We start from the raw sequence: 17903 nt of genomic DNA on the forward strand, positions 1-17903 counted from the left end.
AGGGTCCCAGAAGAAAGTGTACACAGGCCAAGTGATTTCAGAGTAACTCAATAGATGATAATAAAAAATACTAATAATAAATACTAAATAAAAAAAATGCATAATAAATAATAATAAATAAAAGGTTGCCCATTTTCACCCATTATTTTTTGCAATTGCTTATGGAAATATGTGCCTGCCTATTGTTACAGCAAGGAGTGAAATGAGGAAAGTGTGAGAACAGCTGGCCTATGGTATTAGGTGCAGATTAGAGCTCCTATACCTGCAAGAGGGATATACCACAGAATAAGTTCAGTTCAGAATGAGTTCAGTTAATCGAGCATAAAAGTTCACTGGGCCAAATCATGCCTTTTCACTTTTACATTGCTACTGGTTTCCCATCTGTCAGGTGTCTAACTCTAGACTGGTATGGAATTTCAGCCCGTGGAAATATCTGGGGTGTACGTATGCATCACAATAATGCCAATTTTGTTGAGGACAATTAGGGAAGAGTTAACACCACAATCCTCTGCATTTTGGATTACACTGCCCCCTCTCTCACATTGGCGTGGTGGGAATGCCAAAAGGATAATTTTGGCTAGGCTGCTGAACTGGTTTGATAGGAGTAAGTTGCTTTTAAAAGATTTGCATAGTATTCACCTATATGGGAACCAGGTAGAAAAAGGGTAGCTCTTTACAAAACCTATGATTCCTTAACACATTGATGTACCAAATTTTGAAATGTATCATGTGGCAGGTCAGCCAAAATGGCCAATGCGGTGGCTAGGGAATAGCCATAATTCAGAGAGTGAAAATGTCCTTACTGAACGGCTAACAGATACAGTTCTGAATAAAGAGCAAGACGGCCGCACAACCTGCACTGACTAAGTTACTGAAGGTTGAAAGGAATCACTGATGGAGATACAAGTGTGGGGGGGAGAGGGGGGGGTGCAACAACAGTCCTTCTATTCCCCAGACTTATCACCTTGAGCTGAGGGAGAAATCGCAGTGGCAACTAACTTACATGACACCTTGGACAGAGGCCCAATTATAGAGGAAGTGTTTGAACATGGCATATTGAGTATGTTTGATAATGGGTGGGAAATGCATAAAATAGGATAAGAGTTTCTGAAATACAGTGCAATCTTGGGAGCACTGATGCAGTCTGAGGCCCATGTCCAGAACAAACCACACAAGTCAACAAATTATTTTGAATCATGGTCGAAACAGAAAAGCAACAACATTACTATATAGCATGTATTGTCACTCACAAAAAAGACCCTGTCTGCCGAGCTAGCATCAGGGGACTTCACCCCAATCACTCTGTACACCAGGAGGCGCTTTTCTGACTCTGCCAAGGAAGGGGCGGGGCCTTCTATTGACAACCTCAAAATCGCATAGCGCACTCCCGCAGCGCAGGACTCACTGAAGGACACTGAATGGGTGTTTGGCCCCAACTGACCCAGCTAGCATCAGGGAACTTCACCCCCTCCCCCACTGCTCCATGCAGACACAGCCAAGGCGGCGGTGGGGCCTTCTGGCGTACTCAAAAGTGCACACAGCACTCCCACAGCACACCACACGCATGGGCCCATCTGCATCTGTCCACTGCCGGCTGAGACTGGACCGGGCCAACCCGCTGACATCTGGCCTTGTTGATATCTGGTTGCCCTTGTTGCAAAAGTGGGAAAACAAAGCCAGACCCAGCAAGGAGGCCCCCTCAGCTAAGAAAAGAATGGCTTCTAGGACAACACGGTTAAGTCCTCTATTCTAACTTACTTTTCTTCTGCTGTGGGGGCCTCACAGAGGAGATTGTAAAGACGGAGGTAGATTTGGCCTCCCATGCTCTTGCTCAGGGGAATAATTGCCTCATTACCCCGAATGATGCGATCACCCCTGGCTCTGGTTCAAATGCAGTAGTATCTCATGTGGATCAGGATGTATTCTCTGGGACTTGAGAACAGTTCTCGTCTTACTACTGCAATTCATCAGACACCTTCCTCTCCTGATCCTGTCTTGCAGGCCCCAAAGAGAAAGACCAGCCCTAAACAACATAATTCACCTTTAAACTAACATACGTAGTCAGCTGGTTGAGGGGTTGGACCAGGCTGGGGTATCGAGCAATCTAGAAAGTGCACCAGATGGGTTTCTTTACAAAGTAAAAAGTCTGATAACTCCTGGAGCCTGTTTTTTCACACCTGGAGCAGACTGAGCAGTTGATCAACGATCAAGCTGGAACTGCCTGGCACAAACCACTAACCCTGCTGACGCAACTGTGTGTGGAGCACCTTAGGTCTGGCAGAAATGCCCTACCCAGGGATTGTGTACCTACCCAAGCAGTTGTACAAGTACTAGAAGATAAAATTAGTTGTGAACAGCTGTTGGAATTTTGCCCTTTTGCAGGGTCATCCCCAATCTTTTTGCCTCCTGCCTCCTATTTTTTCTGACCTGTTTCTGTTGGCTTTTGAACTCTGAGCACTTTACCACTGATAACCAGTGCTAAAGTGCATGTGCGCTCTGTGTAAATTGTAGGGTTGATTGGTTTATTCATGATTGGCATATTTGTTTTACTAGTAAGTCCCTAGTAAAGTGCACTAGAGGTGCCCAGGGCCTGTAAATCAAATGCTACTAGTGGGCCTGCAGCACTGGTTGTGCCACCCACGTAAGTAGCTCTGTAATCATGTCTCAGACCTGCCACTGCAGTGTGTGTACAGGTTTAACTGTAAATTCGACTTGGCAAGTGTACCCACTTGCCAGGCCTAAACGTTCCCATTTCTTACATGTCAGACACCCCTAAGGTAGGCCCTAGGTAGCCCCAAGGGCAGAGTGCAGTGTATGGTTAAGGTAGGACATATAGTAATGAGTTTTAAATGTCCTGACAGGGGAATATTGCTAAATTCGTTTTTCACTGCTGCAAGGCCTGTCCCTCTCATAGGTTGACATGGTGTCTACCTTTAAAGATGATTAAAGTGTAGATTCCCTTTGGGAGCGGATGGACATGTGGAGTTTGGGGTCTCTGAGCTCACAATTTAAAAGTACATCTTTTAGTAAAGTTGATTTTAAGATTGTGTGTTTAAAAATGCCACTTTTAGAAAGTGAGCATTTTCTTGCTTATACCATTTCTGTGACTCTGCCGGTTTGTGAATTCCCTGTCTGGGTCAGTTTGACAGTTGGGGTGGTTGCACCCCACAATAGACAGTGACACAATGAGAGCTGGGGTGTAGTCTGTATTTCCTGATGAGCCATCTGTGCTAGGAGGGAGGGGAGGAGTGGTCACTCACACCTGAAAGGACTGTGCCTGCCCTCGCACAAAGCAGTCTCCAACCCCATGGTGTGTGTCTGGGGCCTGGCCTGGCCAAGGCAGGATTTCACAATCAAGAGAGACTTTGCTTTGAAGTAGGCCTACTTCAAAGGAGAAAATGGGTATAAGAAGGGCACCCAAAACCACAGACTTTAGAACACTTCTGGAAACCAAGAGGAACCTCTGCCTGGAGAAGAGCTGAGTAAGAAGAGCTGTCCTGCCTGTGCTTTGTGGAGCTATCCTGCAGTTGCTGCTTCTGCCAGAGTAAGAGGGCAGAGACTGGACTTTGTGTGCCTTCAATATTGTGAAGATCTCCAAGGGCTTGATTTAGAGCTTGCCTCCTGTTTGAAGTCTCAGGGACAGCAAAGACTTATCTCTGCCAGCACCTGGATTCTCTGGAGAGACTTACTCTGCCCTGTGGTGCCCATCCAGTTCCTGGGACTCTGAAAGGAGGCAGCCTAAGAGGGAGAAATCCACGCACAGAACGCTGTGCAGGGAAAAGATGGACGAGACTCCGATCTGCGGCTGGGAAATTGACGCGCCACAGGCTTCGCAGCTGGAAATTGACGCTTGTCTGCAACGCAACCAAAGAATCGAAGCACGGAGCTGGAGAAACGACGCGCAGCATCGCTGACGGAGGCTGGTGAGATCGTAACCCGCACTGCGTGGTTTTCGGCTCATCGTGCGGCTGGATTTCCGACGCAAACACCGCTGGGCGTGTAAAAACAACGCAGGAGAGTGCTGACCGGATTGATGCATCGCTCTCCTGCAGAGAGAAGAAACGATGCACCCGACAAAAGGAGAAAGAACGCAAGGTCCCGCTTGTGAGTGAAATCGATGCATCGCAAGCCCTCTTTGACACACACTCACCCGTGCTGGGTTATTTTTGACACACCCAAGGTACATTTGCACGCTAACAGTGTTAGTGTGTGTTTAAAACTACATGAAGACTCTTTGCTTTTTAATTAATAACCCGACTTGTGTATTGTGGATTTGTGTTGTTTTGTTTAGATAAATATTCTCTATATTTCTAAACCTGTGTGGTGTCATTTTGTAGTGTTTTCATTAAGTTACTGTGTGTGTTGGTACCAATACTTTACACCTAACACTCTGAAGATAAGCCTACTGCTCGTGCCAAGCTACCAAGGGGGTAAGCAGGGGTTAGCTGAGGGTGATTCTCTCGTACCCTGACTAGAGTGAGGGTCCTTGCTTGGGCAGGGGGTAACCTGACTGCCAACCAAAGACCCCATTTCTAACAACGGCTGAACGGGATATCTATGCATTGGAGAGGGGGTAACCACCTACAAAACTATGTTCCAATGTTGCACTACACAGAAGTAGAACGCAAGTAAGGTCAGAGACACCCTAATTATTAAGACAGAATATCACCATCGTACTGCATTGCAAACAATGTACATAACATAAAAACCAAATATGGAGAACCATTTATGTCATAAGTGCTGAAACACAATATTAGAACATTTGTTATAATCTATTACAGTGGTTCCTGGTGGTCCGCAATTGTTTTACAAAATTAAATATAAAAATTAGTTCATTAAAATTAATACAATAGATACAATAAAAGAAGCACATTTTTAAATTGCCTTTGACTGTGAATTAAAATATTTCACTATTTGAGCATTTGTTTAGTGTAGGCTTGTGACTATTTTCTGTGCATTGTTCAAAGCAGAGACATTTCTTAGGATGGGCGATTCTGGCTTCCAGTGACAACTCGGGAGGGCTGGCATATTCCAGTTATGATTCAGTAGGGGTCACAGAAGTCAAAAGGTTAAGAACTACTAATCAAATGGATTTCTCTACAGATTTGGTGTTAAAACATAGGACAGTATGCGAAAGAAAAAAAAAGGTTGTCAAATGACCTTCAAATCACCTGCTATGGGTAAGTCAAATTTCAGGGTAGTACAAAAAAAAAAAAAAAAAAAAAAAATCTATTCCTAAACTCACATTCTTGTCACGTAAAAAAAACACATTTTTTTTTTAAAAAAATGTGTTTTTCTTCATACCAATTTTCTATTAGTTAGGTTTAACACTAAGAATTGGTGCTTGTTGGATACACATAAAAATATAATCATAATTCACAGCTCATTAGAGGGCTCTGTGTATTGCGTTTTTAAGCAAACAAACTATTGATGTGACCAGAAAAGTCGAAAGGACAACAGTTTATTACTTTTGCTAATCAGCCATCAGGGGAAACAATTAATTAAAATACTGTTACCTATTTCTGTTTTTCATACTTTCATTATTTATTGAAACAATTAACTGATTTATACAAGTGACTCACTCCTTGCAGAGTTCAGAAAGAATGATACATTTCTTTGTTCATTTATTTACCTCACCAGCAGCCACTTAACATCAAAGCAACTAGAGGACTACGTAACCCCAATATTGATCGAGCATAAGCTACCATGTTATTCACTAACGACATACAATCAGTAATAACAGTCCTCAAGAAACAGCACTCATATATGCCAAAAGACCCGACTCAGGCGGGAGACTCCCCATTTTTGAAGACGCATATGGCTTTATTTTGGCTGGCTCACGCATGAAATAGCCTATGCTTCAACACAAGTCAATGGGAGAAATCAATTGTCCCCATTATGTTTTTTAAATCTCCCACTTTCCTCGTCTAAAATGCCGGCATGTCTGAGCATTTCACCTTTCTTTGCTGCTCAGTCACAAGGTAAGTGCTTTTGCTGGAGAACTGCTTACTACCGCTTTTTCCTATTTAATTTGCCTTACATGATGTAATCTTCCCAGCATTTGAACATGTTACTTCCCCCCCACATAAATGCTTATATTCAGTTATGTGACTGTGGTGAAGGGGGCGCTAAAGTAACTGGATGTAGATTTGAAATCTATGGTCTTGGCCTCTGCATTTCTACCTTTTACAGTCACACGCCGCCCGATCCAGTGGATCTCGATCGTCTGATCGGTACTGCTGTAGGCCTTGTAGGTAGACAGCGAATTGAGCACGGTTTTACGCTTGAAACCCAAGGGGGTGATCCGGTCACGGAGACGCTCTAGCTCTCTGAACAGGAGTCTCCACGTCAACAGCATGCCCCAGCCACTAAATAAACTGCATTTAGAACCAGAATTTCTGCTCAAAAAGCCAAACACACAGAGAATGTCAAATTCTGGGAGTAAGTCTCTTTGGCACCAGGTGGGTGTTACCCAATCAGAGAAGGGTGTTGGAAACTTATTTTTTTTTAATTTTTATATTAATATCTCCCCCCTCCACGCCCCCCCCCTCCCCAGTGCGCCACCCCGTCCCCAGGAATCCCTGTGAGCCATGACCCAGAGTCAGGGTTATGCTGCAGGACTGTTAATGCTGCAACACAAGCATTCTCCATTGGTCATATCCCAGTAAAGGGTGCCTGTGAAGAAATACCTCTTTTTGCATGATCGCCCCAAGGTTTTGGACCGACTATGCTGGTTTTTCAGCAAAGGGTGCGCTGAATCCTGCTTAACAGGTCTCCGTGCCAGTGCTCTGACCCTTAAAATGTGTATGTCTGATTGACTCACCCACAATTGGCTTAAGTTAGCTTATATGTCCCTGGTATATTGTACCAAGGGTACCCGGGGCCTGCAACTTAGAGGGTCCCTTGTGGACTGAAACATCTGTTGTGCCACCACGAGTGACAAGGTAAATCATGACTACAAGCCTGCCATCGCGGGCTGGAAGTCAGGTTTTCGATCTGCTTACGCAACATTGCCACTTAAATGAATTACAAAGTTCTAAACTTTCTTTTGAATATAAAAAGTCACACCAAGGCAGGCCTACAGATCCCAAAGACAGGGTGCAGTATATTTAAAAGAAGAGCAATGTATGCGTTCTTCTAGAAGAAAAAAAAAACACACACAGACAAACAACAACCCAGTAGCCCCTTGGAGAGTACAGGGTTACACACTAACAAACTGAGCTGTGCTTACTTCAGAATGGGATTACTAAAGTTGATACTTTGAGGTAAAAAAATAAAAAATAAAATAATAAATAAATTAAAAAAAAACAGAAAAAAATTTATCGGTGCTTAAAAAGACTTGACGCACAAGTCAAATTTAATGCAACTTTTAAGTAAAAGGCAACTTTAGAAAGTTGCCACTATCCTGTCCAGAGTTTTCCTGGGACTGTTAGCTGTTAGCCAGAAGACATTCTTTTGTCCCGATGCGAGATGTGAACAGCTCTCAGGAAGGAACACAAAAGAGAATGCTTTTGCATGAGGTGTTACCTCCCCGTGGCAGGAAGACCAAATAGCTTGCGAGTCCAAAAGATGAGTTTTAAGGAGAAGCCAACTTTGAACGCTAAGTGGTGGACACGTGAGTGGAGCTGCTCTTTTGTTGTGGTAGACAGGTTTGCATCCGGGACAAAGAGGGGGGAAAACAGTTGCCAAACCAGTTTTTCAGTGGGCATGTAGACAATAAGTAGTCACACTTCTAGGAGGGGGTACCAAGTGTCACAAAATGAGAGGTTCTGTCATCTTGGGAAAGGGAAGGAAGTCGCATTCTGGGATAGCTAGATGCCAACCTTTGTTAGTCACTGGCTGCAAGGTTCCATCTCGCCTGATGACAACTTCCCACAGCCACCCCATTCCAAGAGGGGTATTTCTGTGTATAAACGTGGCACCCCTGGCACCCATACCACAGATTGAGCTTGCACCAGAGAGAGAACTGAAGACTGTCCTGCTGTTCCCTGGTCTGGCAAAGAGAGGCTGCACTCAAGACTGGACTGAACCTGCTGATCCTGGGATAATAAAGAGGACTGTGGCCTGCTCGAGGAAAAGCTTTCCTGAGCTCCAGACAAATTGAATATCTCCAAGAGTCAGTACAACTACTAGGCCACATACGCTGAACAGGCCTGCCTTGGCTAATTGGAAGCCACAAGTGATTGACCACCGGTGACAGTCAAAGCACAGCCCGGGAGACTAAGTCTCAAAGATCAAAAGTGGCACCTGAGATTGTTGGACCCAGGAGAGATGGAGAGCAGTTTGGTCACCCAAGACTGAATTAAAGGAGCTAGAGACCACTATCAACTTATTTTTAACTGGACTACAACCAGACTTCGAGGGACATCACCCATGTGGCCAGGCTCCTGACTGTGGACTGAGGAGTAACCCCAGGAAGGACCTCACCCAGTGCTTAATTTGTGCTTGTTGTTTCCAGTGCGGGGCACCGGCAGTTATTTTTGAGGGCTGGCACTTATTTTCCTGCGTGCAAAAGACACATGGGAAAGACGGAGGAAGAGAAAAACAAAAAGTGTCACAATGGGAGAAAGCAAAAAGATGCAAAGTGAGCTGAAGGGGCGGGGGGTGGCTGTAAATGGATTAAAGAGGCCCTAGATGGGATCAGGATTACGCTGCCTCAGTATTCTGTTCTTGCACATTTAATTGCAGCAGCTGCATGTTTAAGAGGAGAGCTTTGTGCACCAGCACATTATTTACAAATTAAGAACTGACCCCAACCACCAAACCCACCTCCATCAACCCCCTCGCCCCACTGGATCAGCATCCTGTATCCCTTGCATCAGGGCCACTCCACTCATGTCTAGGGCAGTTTGCCCACAAAACTGGAACCTAACTAAATATTTCTCCGATTACAAGGAACGGACCCTACCAAACCTTACTATCCCCTTTGACTCGCTCCTTGACTGAGTTGGTCACTCACAGCGAGCCAGAGTACCAGACTATAAAATTATAAAAGTTTTCGAATTAACTGAAGTAGTTGCCATTGTTCGTTTGTGATTTGAGTAAAGAGAAGTGATTTCCTATTTGCTTCATAATTTATATCTCCTGAACCCTCAGGAGACTTTGTTGGTTTTGGTGTCAAACATTTCATAAAAATAAGATCTATTTTTTGTAAATTGGTGTTGGATCTCCTTTGTGTCATGTTTTTCTTATTCATCTGTTTTGGAACTGCTAAATGCTTTGCAGTTGTTTCTTTGTAAAAGCCTCACTGTTCGAAGCCACAGTTGCCCTGGGTTGAACTAAGGTTTTTCAAACAAAACTGACTGAATACCATACAGGTAGTGAGTTTATTACATGGAGAGATCTCACTACCACACAATATAATAAACTGTTTTTCGCAGTGCTTCAGTGGTCGAAGACCACTTCTAAACTCCTTCTGAAAGTGATGATACTTTCTGTTCCACCAGAACCCAGATATTTCAATCTGTGGAACGTGCAAGTCAGCCTCTGGTTCCTTTCCAGTTGTCAATACTAATGATTTTCAATAGGGAAAGCGTATGTCTGCAAAGCAGGCCGTGTTGCTGTGCCTAATATCCTGCAAAAGCGTCGGACATTAGAACTCTGGCTATAGCTTAAAGTTTACTCAAGATAAAGTTACCTTCATGATAATTTGAAAAAACAAATTTAAACACAAGGCGGGTATCTTAGGCGGCTTTCTGGATAACTAAGCTCTGCATGGTCAATGGGCTAAAAAAAAAAAATACGAGGAAATCACAGAAGAAATCAGATCTCCAGGGACACACCAACTTTTGATCTTCATCAAGGTACCATTGGGACTAGTCTAAAGCCCAGTACTTAACAGTAGGATCAGATGAATTATGACAAAGTGGCATATTCTACATGGGGTACTATAGCAACCAAGTATTTTTCTCTATGGAGCAGGTAAGAGGATATCATGAATGCAGCAGATTGATTCATAGAATCAACTTTTAAAATGTTCCAGTTTAATCCAACAACGGGAGTAGGATCAGTGGTGGTCAGTAAGTGCGTAACGCTCGTTACCACTCCAGACATAGAATAAAAAATGTCCTAAGTAACTTGATTTTCTATTGAGGACATAGAAAGGTTTACCTCTCCCCTTGTCACAGTTCACATATTGTTGTAGCCTGTCTGCAGGAATGCCTTGAAGGTAATTCTATTCACCTCCACAGAGAGACCATGACTTCCAATTATAAAGAAATCACAGCAGCTCATACAGAGGGGAAATTGTGAAGAGGGAAAACAATGATGGAGTACTTATGGAAGTCTTCAATGAAAAAATACCCCCACTTTCTGCCTAGTATGTGAAGCAATTTTGACTGAAAGTGCACTAGGTTTCCATTATCCAGGTCCCCATTGCCAGATTTCTTTCCTTTAAACTGTACAATTGTTCCCCAATTGGCCATACCTTTGGCACCCTGTAAGTCCCTAGTAAACAGTACCCCAGGTACCTAGGGAATGAGTACCAGGGTCCCCAAGGGTTGCAGCATTAATTGTGCCACCCTCGGGGGCCCCGCACCTAGCTCAGGCAGACTGCCAATACAGGCTGCGCAAAAGCAAGAGCTGAAAGCCAGTGGCTGACTCTGCGCCAACCTTGCCAGCTGGCTGACAACTGCGACAAATATGCCTCGTCCTGCAGCTGCTTATGCCTCCAAAATCCCGGGAGGACCGCCAGTCTTCACCCCAGAATCAGGACCTCTTGTGGAGTAGCAAACTGCTTCCTTGTATCTTGCAGACACCTCACAGAACACCAAGAGGAGACCTGACTGCCAAAACCAGACAATGACAGCACCACGGCACCCATGCCCCCTAGCCAGAGGTAAAGTGAGCCAACAGTGTCCGTGTGGTGTTCCGTCCCTCCACAGACGGAACTTCCATCATGGTTGTCCCTGCTGTGACCTTCATGCTGATGCCTGCAGCATGTATGTGCAGATCCTCCTCTATCACAACTGCCTCCAGGGACAGAAACCTGACTGTCCACTGCGCCTCTGGACCTGGCCACCCTGGACCGAGGAGAATAGGATCAAAGGCGTCCCTATGCCCCTTGGTTTGGTCAGACTGGGCCCCAAGTCCACCCCTGCAACCTCTTTCTACAGGCACCCTCCAGCACTTCCAGCAACAGAAACCTGACAGCCCAGTGCACTTCTGCACCCAACTGCCCAGACTGAGAAGAGGACCACAGGTGTCCCTACAACCCTGAGCATCACCAGAACTGAACTCCCTTGTTGGTTCACCCAGACTGGTCCCCCAGTTGCTACATGCAGCATCTTTTGACTGGACCCATCCCCACTGACTTCAATGGGGCACCAGATGATGGCTGCACCCGGCGGCCCCAGTGCCGTCCGAGTTGACTGGTTGGTGTGGCCTAATACTACGCCCTATACTCAACTCAATGTTTGCAAAGGTGTACGATAACTTATGACTTTGGATCTTAGAGGGAGACCGCAATATACAGATTTAGAAGGGGTTCCTTTGTTGCTGTTTCTGTCCACAAGGTCAACGCTGACATATGCCAGTTCTTTTGTCAAGATTTGGAAGATTCGATGATAAGGACTTCTGAAGCCTGATTTGGCCAATTGTGAATACTCCGATATATTAGTAGTGGATATACTTTATAAGTCTTTGATTTTTGAACTGATGACAATATTTGTGAATAAGCCTTGAAAAAGTCAGAGTTAGGACAAAACACGTGTCGGCTGATGCCCCAGCATATGGGCTGAAGTGTACATCCTATGGCCCATTCTTCTCTAAGTTGGATCATCTGAGAATATTGTAATATACAGTGTTTTGTTGGTTTATGTAATTTGAATGCATTGTCTTTTTATATATGTATTGTTTGGCAATTTTGTTACATGCTTATATTGGGTTGTGTATTTAGTTTTTGTATATAAATTAAGTTTGTACGTAACTGCTGCGATTTATATTTGGATAGGATAATGAACACCCATATCACCCATGTTAATTGTTTTTAACAAAAAAAAAAAAAAAAAAAAAAAAATAGAAGAAGAAGGAGATCTATTACTTTTCCCATATGATTTGATTGTTTTGAACTATATATGTTACATAGGCAATTATGGTGTGCTCCACTATTTCTTTGATTCTCTATACTCAACTTAAGTCTGGAAGATTGGTCCTGTAAGTTGCTGTGGAGTACCTGTTTGCCATATAGGTTTCTCTCTTACAGTGCAATTTTCTAATTGTCAACTTTCCAAACCTGTGATAATTTCCATTACATAAACTACTTCTTACCTGATCCTATTAATTCTGGTGCCTAAAGATACCTTTTATTTCTATAAGTTGGTGTGGATCTCCTTATGGAGTTGTCTCATTTATTGACTATGTGAGTATGGCAAATGTCTAACACTCCTCTCTGATAAGCCTACGCTGCTTGTCCACACTGCCACTTAAGAGAGCACCTTGGGATTGCGGAAGCAAGCCCCTGGCCACTTGTAAGGGAACCCCTGGACTCTGCATAGTATGCCTCCTTTTGGTATCTTATATAAAGAACCAGCTCTTTTTTTCTCTTAAAAAAACAAAAAAATGCAGTTCTGACACTGAAAATATAAGAAAACAATGGTTACCATTTCTCTCCTTGAAAATCCTTGTACTTGCTATAGTTTATGCTTATGACTTATGGGATTACTAGAAAATTCAAAACACAAGTTCTAGTCTTGTAAATCTATGAAAATTGATGAGTACAATGTCAACAGGACAGAGTTCAAAATCGGTATGTGCCAAAAAAAATAATAATAATAAAGTGATTGAAAATTGTGCGAGCCTACAAAAAGTACAATCATACGAAGCCCTAAAAATGGAAATCGTGAAAATAATCTGTACAGGTGAGGTAGTGCAAAAAGTAGGAAGTCAAACTTCCAATTCGGCACTCCTACCACAGCACACTGACTTCACAATTGCCAAATACAAATTGCTTAGGAAAGCGATGAGACTGACTTCACTGTCTTTTTATATGATCACAATCCAAGATGGCCACCATATTCGGAAATCCAACTTCCCAAAGGATACAAGTTAGTTTAGTTGCAGCATTTACCACCACCACCACACCCAGCTTTCTTCCACTCCTGAACATCCTCATATCGAGCTCTCAAATTGGAGTTAGTATTTAAACTCCATTTGGACTTGTTATTTCCTGTAACTCAAGAATTATTAACACCGCTATATTGCAAAATAATGACTGCTTCTATCAGATCCCTTACGCTCCCCCCCTTAAAAAGGCATGAACACTTGGACAAGTACTGTTTATTAACAGAAGACTTTGCATGATGTTCAGTTCCACTCAGATGCAGGATGATTATCTTAAGAGTTTTCACTACATTAAATATTTCAACAATCCAATTTCTTTTGAATTCACAGAAAACAAACGTTTATCTTTTGACACTAAGTTTTTAATACGAGTCAGCCTCCCTTCTCTGCAACAGGAACAGGGACAGAGAGTAGTAGTATTCATGCAAATACATCATCTGCCTCACATGAAGAAAGAGGAAGTGCTGCTACTTGAGGATTTTTATATTACGGTTAGTGTGACTGCGACTCAAATTTAGACTCATGGTTAACAAAGCCATCTAGTTACTTTGAAGTTATTAAGTGGCTGCTGAGTTCAATGAATGGAGAAATAAATGCATAATCCTTGTCTTTACGTCCTTAATAGAACTGAAAGTGTCATCCGCATTAACTAGGAAATTTTCATATTCTCAAGCAAGGACTGCAGGGGATGGGGTGGTGGGCAGACAAAACAAAAGAAAGATCAGGAGGGAACAAATGTGCGGAGAATATTTGTGGCCTGCGGTGGCCACAAGGAGTAGTGGATAGCACAGATACATCTAGACAGGAAGTGGGGGGGGGGTGGGTGCAGGAGTTACTTGAGTGTGCTGTAAGGGTCTCTGACTGCAACACTGCGCCAATAGGGAGCCTATTTTCAGGAGTACAAAATAGGCTCCCTATCATGTCCAATAGGGAATCAAATCTAGGCAGTCTGAGGACACCCGGGGGAGACTGATGGCACCAGAAGTTCAAGGGGGTTAGACTGTCAACAGAAGATGATCAGCAATAGAAGGCCATTCACCTGCGTCCTGGGAACAAGCACAGCAGAAGTTCCCAGGAAAGAAGAGCATCTCATTCAACCGCACAAATAGCATGATTTCACACGAGAGGTTCTTCCCTCTTATTATACAGAGAGCTCCACCTAAATGGGTTCTCTCTTACAGACACCTCAGCTATAAATGCAATGATGAGGTGTATTTTAAAGCGGAGACAGATGCATTACTACACTGGTCTCAATTTCCACATCAACCCTCAATACAGTTCAGCCTCCATAACTCGAGGTAAATTTGATGGGTTCTCGGCTCACATGGCAATTAGTTTCTTCCTTCTCAGATTCAAGTAAGAATACGTTTGTGTGCCTCAGTCTTGGAATATGTCGCCACCCCTTCAGAGGAGACAGCCAAGAGTCATGCTTCTGGTTCAGTTCTTGCTTCTGCACAAATCTCGTTACAATCCAAAGCAGAATGTATGACTTACAGCACAGGGTCCATTTACATACACAAACAGCAGTAGGTAATGCCAAAATGAAATGTCTACTAATATTCAAACCTACCACTGACATTTTGAAGAAGAGACAATTAATGGCAAGTAGATCTTCCTAGATGTAGAATTCAGTTCCATGGAAATCAGTATCCCATGAAGGCAGTGATCCCACATGATCCATTCAGATTGATTACGGGTACCAGACACTCCAGCAGCCAACCACTTACTATACCTGTCTCTGCTATGCTTTACAGAGCTTGTCCCACGATAGGGGGGGGGGGGGGTGGCAGGGGCTCAGATAGGTCACCATTTCCCTTGTGGAGAGGTTTGATAGTTCCATTGCCCATACTTTTCAATTCAGGGGTACCTTCTCTTAGACCACAGGCTGACCAGCTGGGCCCAGCATGATCACTGAAGATGAACACAGATCTACCTGCTGCCCGGAGGCTTGTGTGAATTTAGAACCAAACACATGGTATTTGGAATACAATGGTTTCTGCTGTGGTGAAGGGATGAGAGAACAACAATAGGGAGCACCCAAGAGGAGGAAATAGGTGCTGTTACAGTCTACAGATGCCCACATTCAGCACCTTGAAACCTGGTGCTAAACACATACAGTAGGACTCCCACAATTAAGAACTTGGCCCCTGATGTACACTAGCACTAAACATGCACATACCAATTGTGCCCGGGGAACAATGAGGGCACCCAGTCATGGCCAGCCTGGAGGCAGTAGGAAATGTCCCAGCTTGGTGTGTACATAATAGACCTTTACACTACCACAAACTGCCACCACAAATCGATTGTCACAACCACGATCATATTAAAATAGGCACTCATGTCAGGAGTTTCACTTTGGGGGTGGGGGAAGCCCTAGGTTGCAGCAGGCATTCTAATACTCAGATTTTTTCAGTACACCATAAGCAATGCCACCAATATTTAGCGAATTTTATTTTACCCGAGGTGTTTGCAGTGCAATGCTTCTAAAAGCTTGGAGTGACCTAAATACCCAGAAATTGGATCACATGATAATGACAGGGTGTGCACCTCAGCATTTTATCAGAATAAGTTCTGAAGATGAAATAGACGGTTACCAAGTCATGATCACAATAACGTTATTCCTTGTTTTTCAGCGTAATACCGGATTTGTAGCAATCTTTGAAAGTTATTTTCGATTCCATATCTACCATCACTCTTTGTTGTGCGTTTTATAAACACCAGCTCAAATTCTTTTGACACTATATACTACCTTAATGTAACTTCAAAGGCATATTTAATGCGCGTGAGTATGTAGTAATTTAACAGTAGAAACCCAATGTAAAATGACTCAGCACAAGTTTACAGCTTAAATGCCCAAGCCTCATGCGGTCTGGGAAGCACCATTAAAACTTCTCAGCCCGCATAAGATTTTGACAAGGATCACTATTACCCCTTTGTCTCCTTCCCTATAACTCTCATTACGAAATGAAGCACTCACGCCTCATTTCGTAATAATCTATGCATTAAGCCTTATACCTATGTATCCTATCTTACAAGTCTGGTTCTATTTTGCCTTGAGAAAGTCCATGCTGTAGGAGCAAAAACGTGTTTAAATGCTAAAAGGGACAACAATGTACTCTTCTGAAACAATTTATATTTCTACTTTTAAATTTACCTAAGGTTTTTTTGGGAAGCAAAAAAAAAAACATGGTTAAATAATGGTCAGTTGCCATCCAGCCAACATCCCCAGTTCATCAGCTTTATGGCTACTGTGGCTTTTTGCCTTCGCTAGTTCCCCAAAAAGTCGAAATCTAGACTCCGGTTATTTCTCGCAGGAGCTGGGATTAGGAAACAACACGGGCGGAAGAGGAGTTCATCTTGTGTTATAGTCAAAGGAGAGATGGGGAAGCCTGATCTTCAAAATCCCATTCATCCTCTCATCCCTGCGAGCCAAGGAACCCTTTCTCCAGTGCACGCCTGGGGGCCGCCAACTCTCCCATTACAGCACACCACCCCACTTGCATCACAGCACACTTACCTTTGGGGCGCTACAGGCGTGGACACCACCCCAACCATTCCTATCCTACAAGTCAGCGATTAGAGACACCCCTCAACTTCTAATAATAGCACAATAGCCACGAGGCCTGCTCATGTGACGTGCAATCCACACGTTCTGCTTTGTATTTATTTACCAGTAGTTAAAAAGATAGGAATTTAAAAACCTTCGTTTATTAAATGTAGAGAAACTCCACTCTCAGGATATAAATCAACAGAAGTCAGGAAGGAATACAGGTACCAGGCATGACACTCAGAGCCCTTAGACAGCTATTCGCCGTATTCCTCTCACAAACCAGCGTTTCCTCGTGCATTTGGTTTAATGCTTCGTGAAACGATGCAACATCCTAAAAAACGCTAAACATAAACATGCTCTTTTTCTTCTACGTTTTTGAATACACACCTCTTATGTTTCGACCAACTCTGTAGCTCCAACACCAAGGTTCAAGCATCAAACGCGATGAGAAAAGCAACTGGCACTGACCGGCCCAGCACAAATATAAGCACCACCTGCGCGGAGCCTAAGTAGATAGTTTACTTTTTAAAGAAACAAGCGCAACCCCGTTTAAAAATCCGAATAGTACGAAAGTAGCCCACCTACATAACGACAATGACTGTCTTCTTACACGTCAACATAAACAAGCATTGGCAAACCAATAGGTCTCAGGTTGGCTGGCAGCTTTTTTCTTTTGTTAATAAATGCTTGTTTTGCTTTGCCATGGTTTTTGGAAACCTTTTTTTCTGTCGAGGAAGCGTCCGCACGTCAATCAAAAAAAAAAATGTCTATCAAGAAAAATACTGTTTGGCTAAAAATCACACATTGCCACTTAGTCCATTAAACTGACTTTGAACTACTTGATGTGCGAATATGCTCCTAGTAAAACAGAAAATGCAGTAATTCATAGTAAATCTAGCCAATGGCTAAAGTGGACTCACCCAGTGCCCCATGCGGTATATTGAAGAGAATAGAAAAAACGTGAATGGCAGAGTAGCAGGCCAAATGATAGAGGATGCTGGTGGAAGACTCTATAAGTACTTGTGATTTTTAGTGGAATGAAAACGTCTTGGCTAATGCCAGACCTTAAAATCAGCAACAAGAAGCAATATAACAATGATAAACTGTTCTAACACTTCCAGTCCCAGCTGTTTAGGTGACAGCACTTTGCGTATTGAGATATGTAGTTCTCATGTTTCCATTGTAGGTGATCGATTCAGGTAAAAAAAAATAGCTTAGCCAGTTTGAACGAGATACCACTTTTCTTTTTAAGGGCTTTACCTCTTGCACAACAATTATATTAACACGTGTCAGC

At 43.3% G+C, this 17903-nt stretch overlaps 1 protein-coding gene across 4 annotated transcripts in view; it reads right to left on the minus strand.

Annotated features, from left to right (window-relative positions):
• The window catches only part of LOC138294138 (E3 ubiquitin-protein ligase TRIM39-like), a 431514-nt gene extending 414401 nt beyond the window's left edge, over positions 1 to 17113 (minus strand). For 3 of the 4 annotated variants that reach the window (XM_069233336.1, XM_069233333.1, XM_069233334.1), the window contains exon 1: positions 16997 to 17113. The gene's annotated coding sequence lies outside the window, so the exon portion shown is untranslated. Of the gene's footprint in view, positions 1 to 16576; positions 16598 to 16996 lie in introns of those variants that run through there. The other variant, XM_069233335.1, reaches the window with a different exon arrangement.
• Positions 17114 to 17903: the final 790 nt, after the last annotated feature.

This window comes from Pleurodeles waltl, chromosome 4_2 (assembly GCF_031143425.1).
Source record: "Pleurodeles waltl isolate 20211129_DDA chromosome 4_2, aPleWal1.hap1.20221129, whole genome shotgun sequence".
NCBI classification, from domain to species: domain Eukaryota; kingdom Metazoa; phylum Chordata; class Amphibia; order Caudata; family Salamandridae; genus Pleurodeles; species Pleurodeles waltl.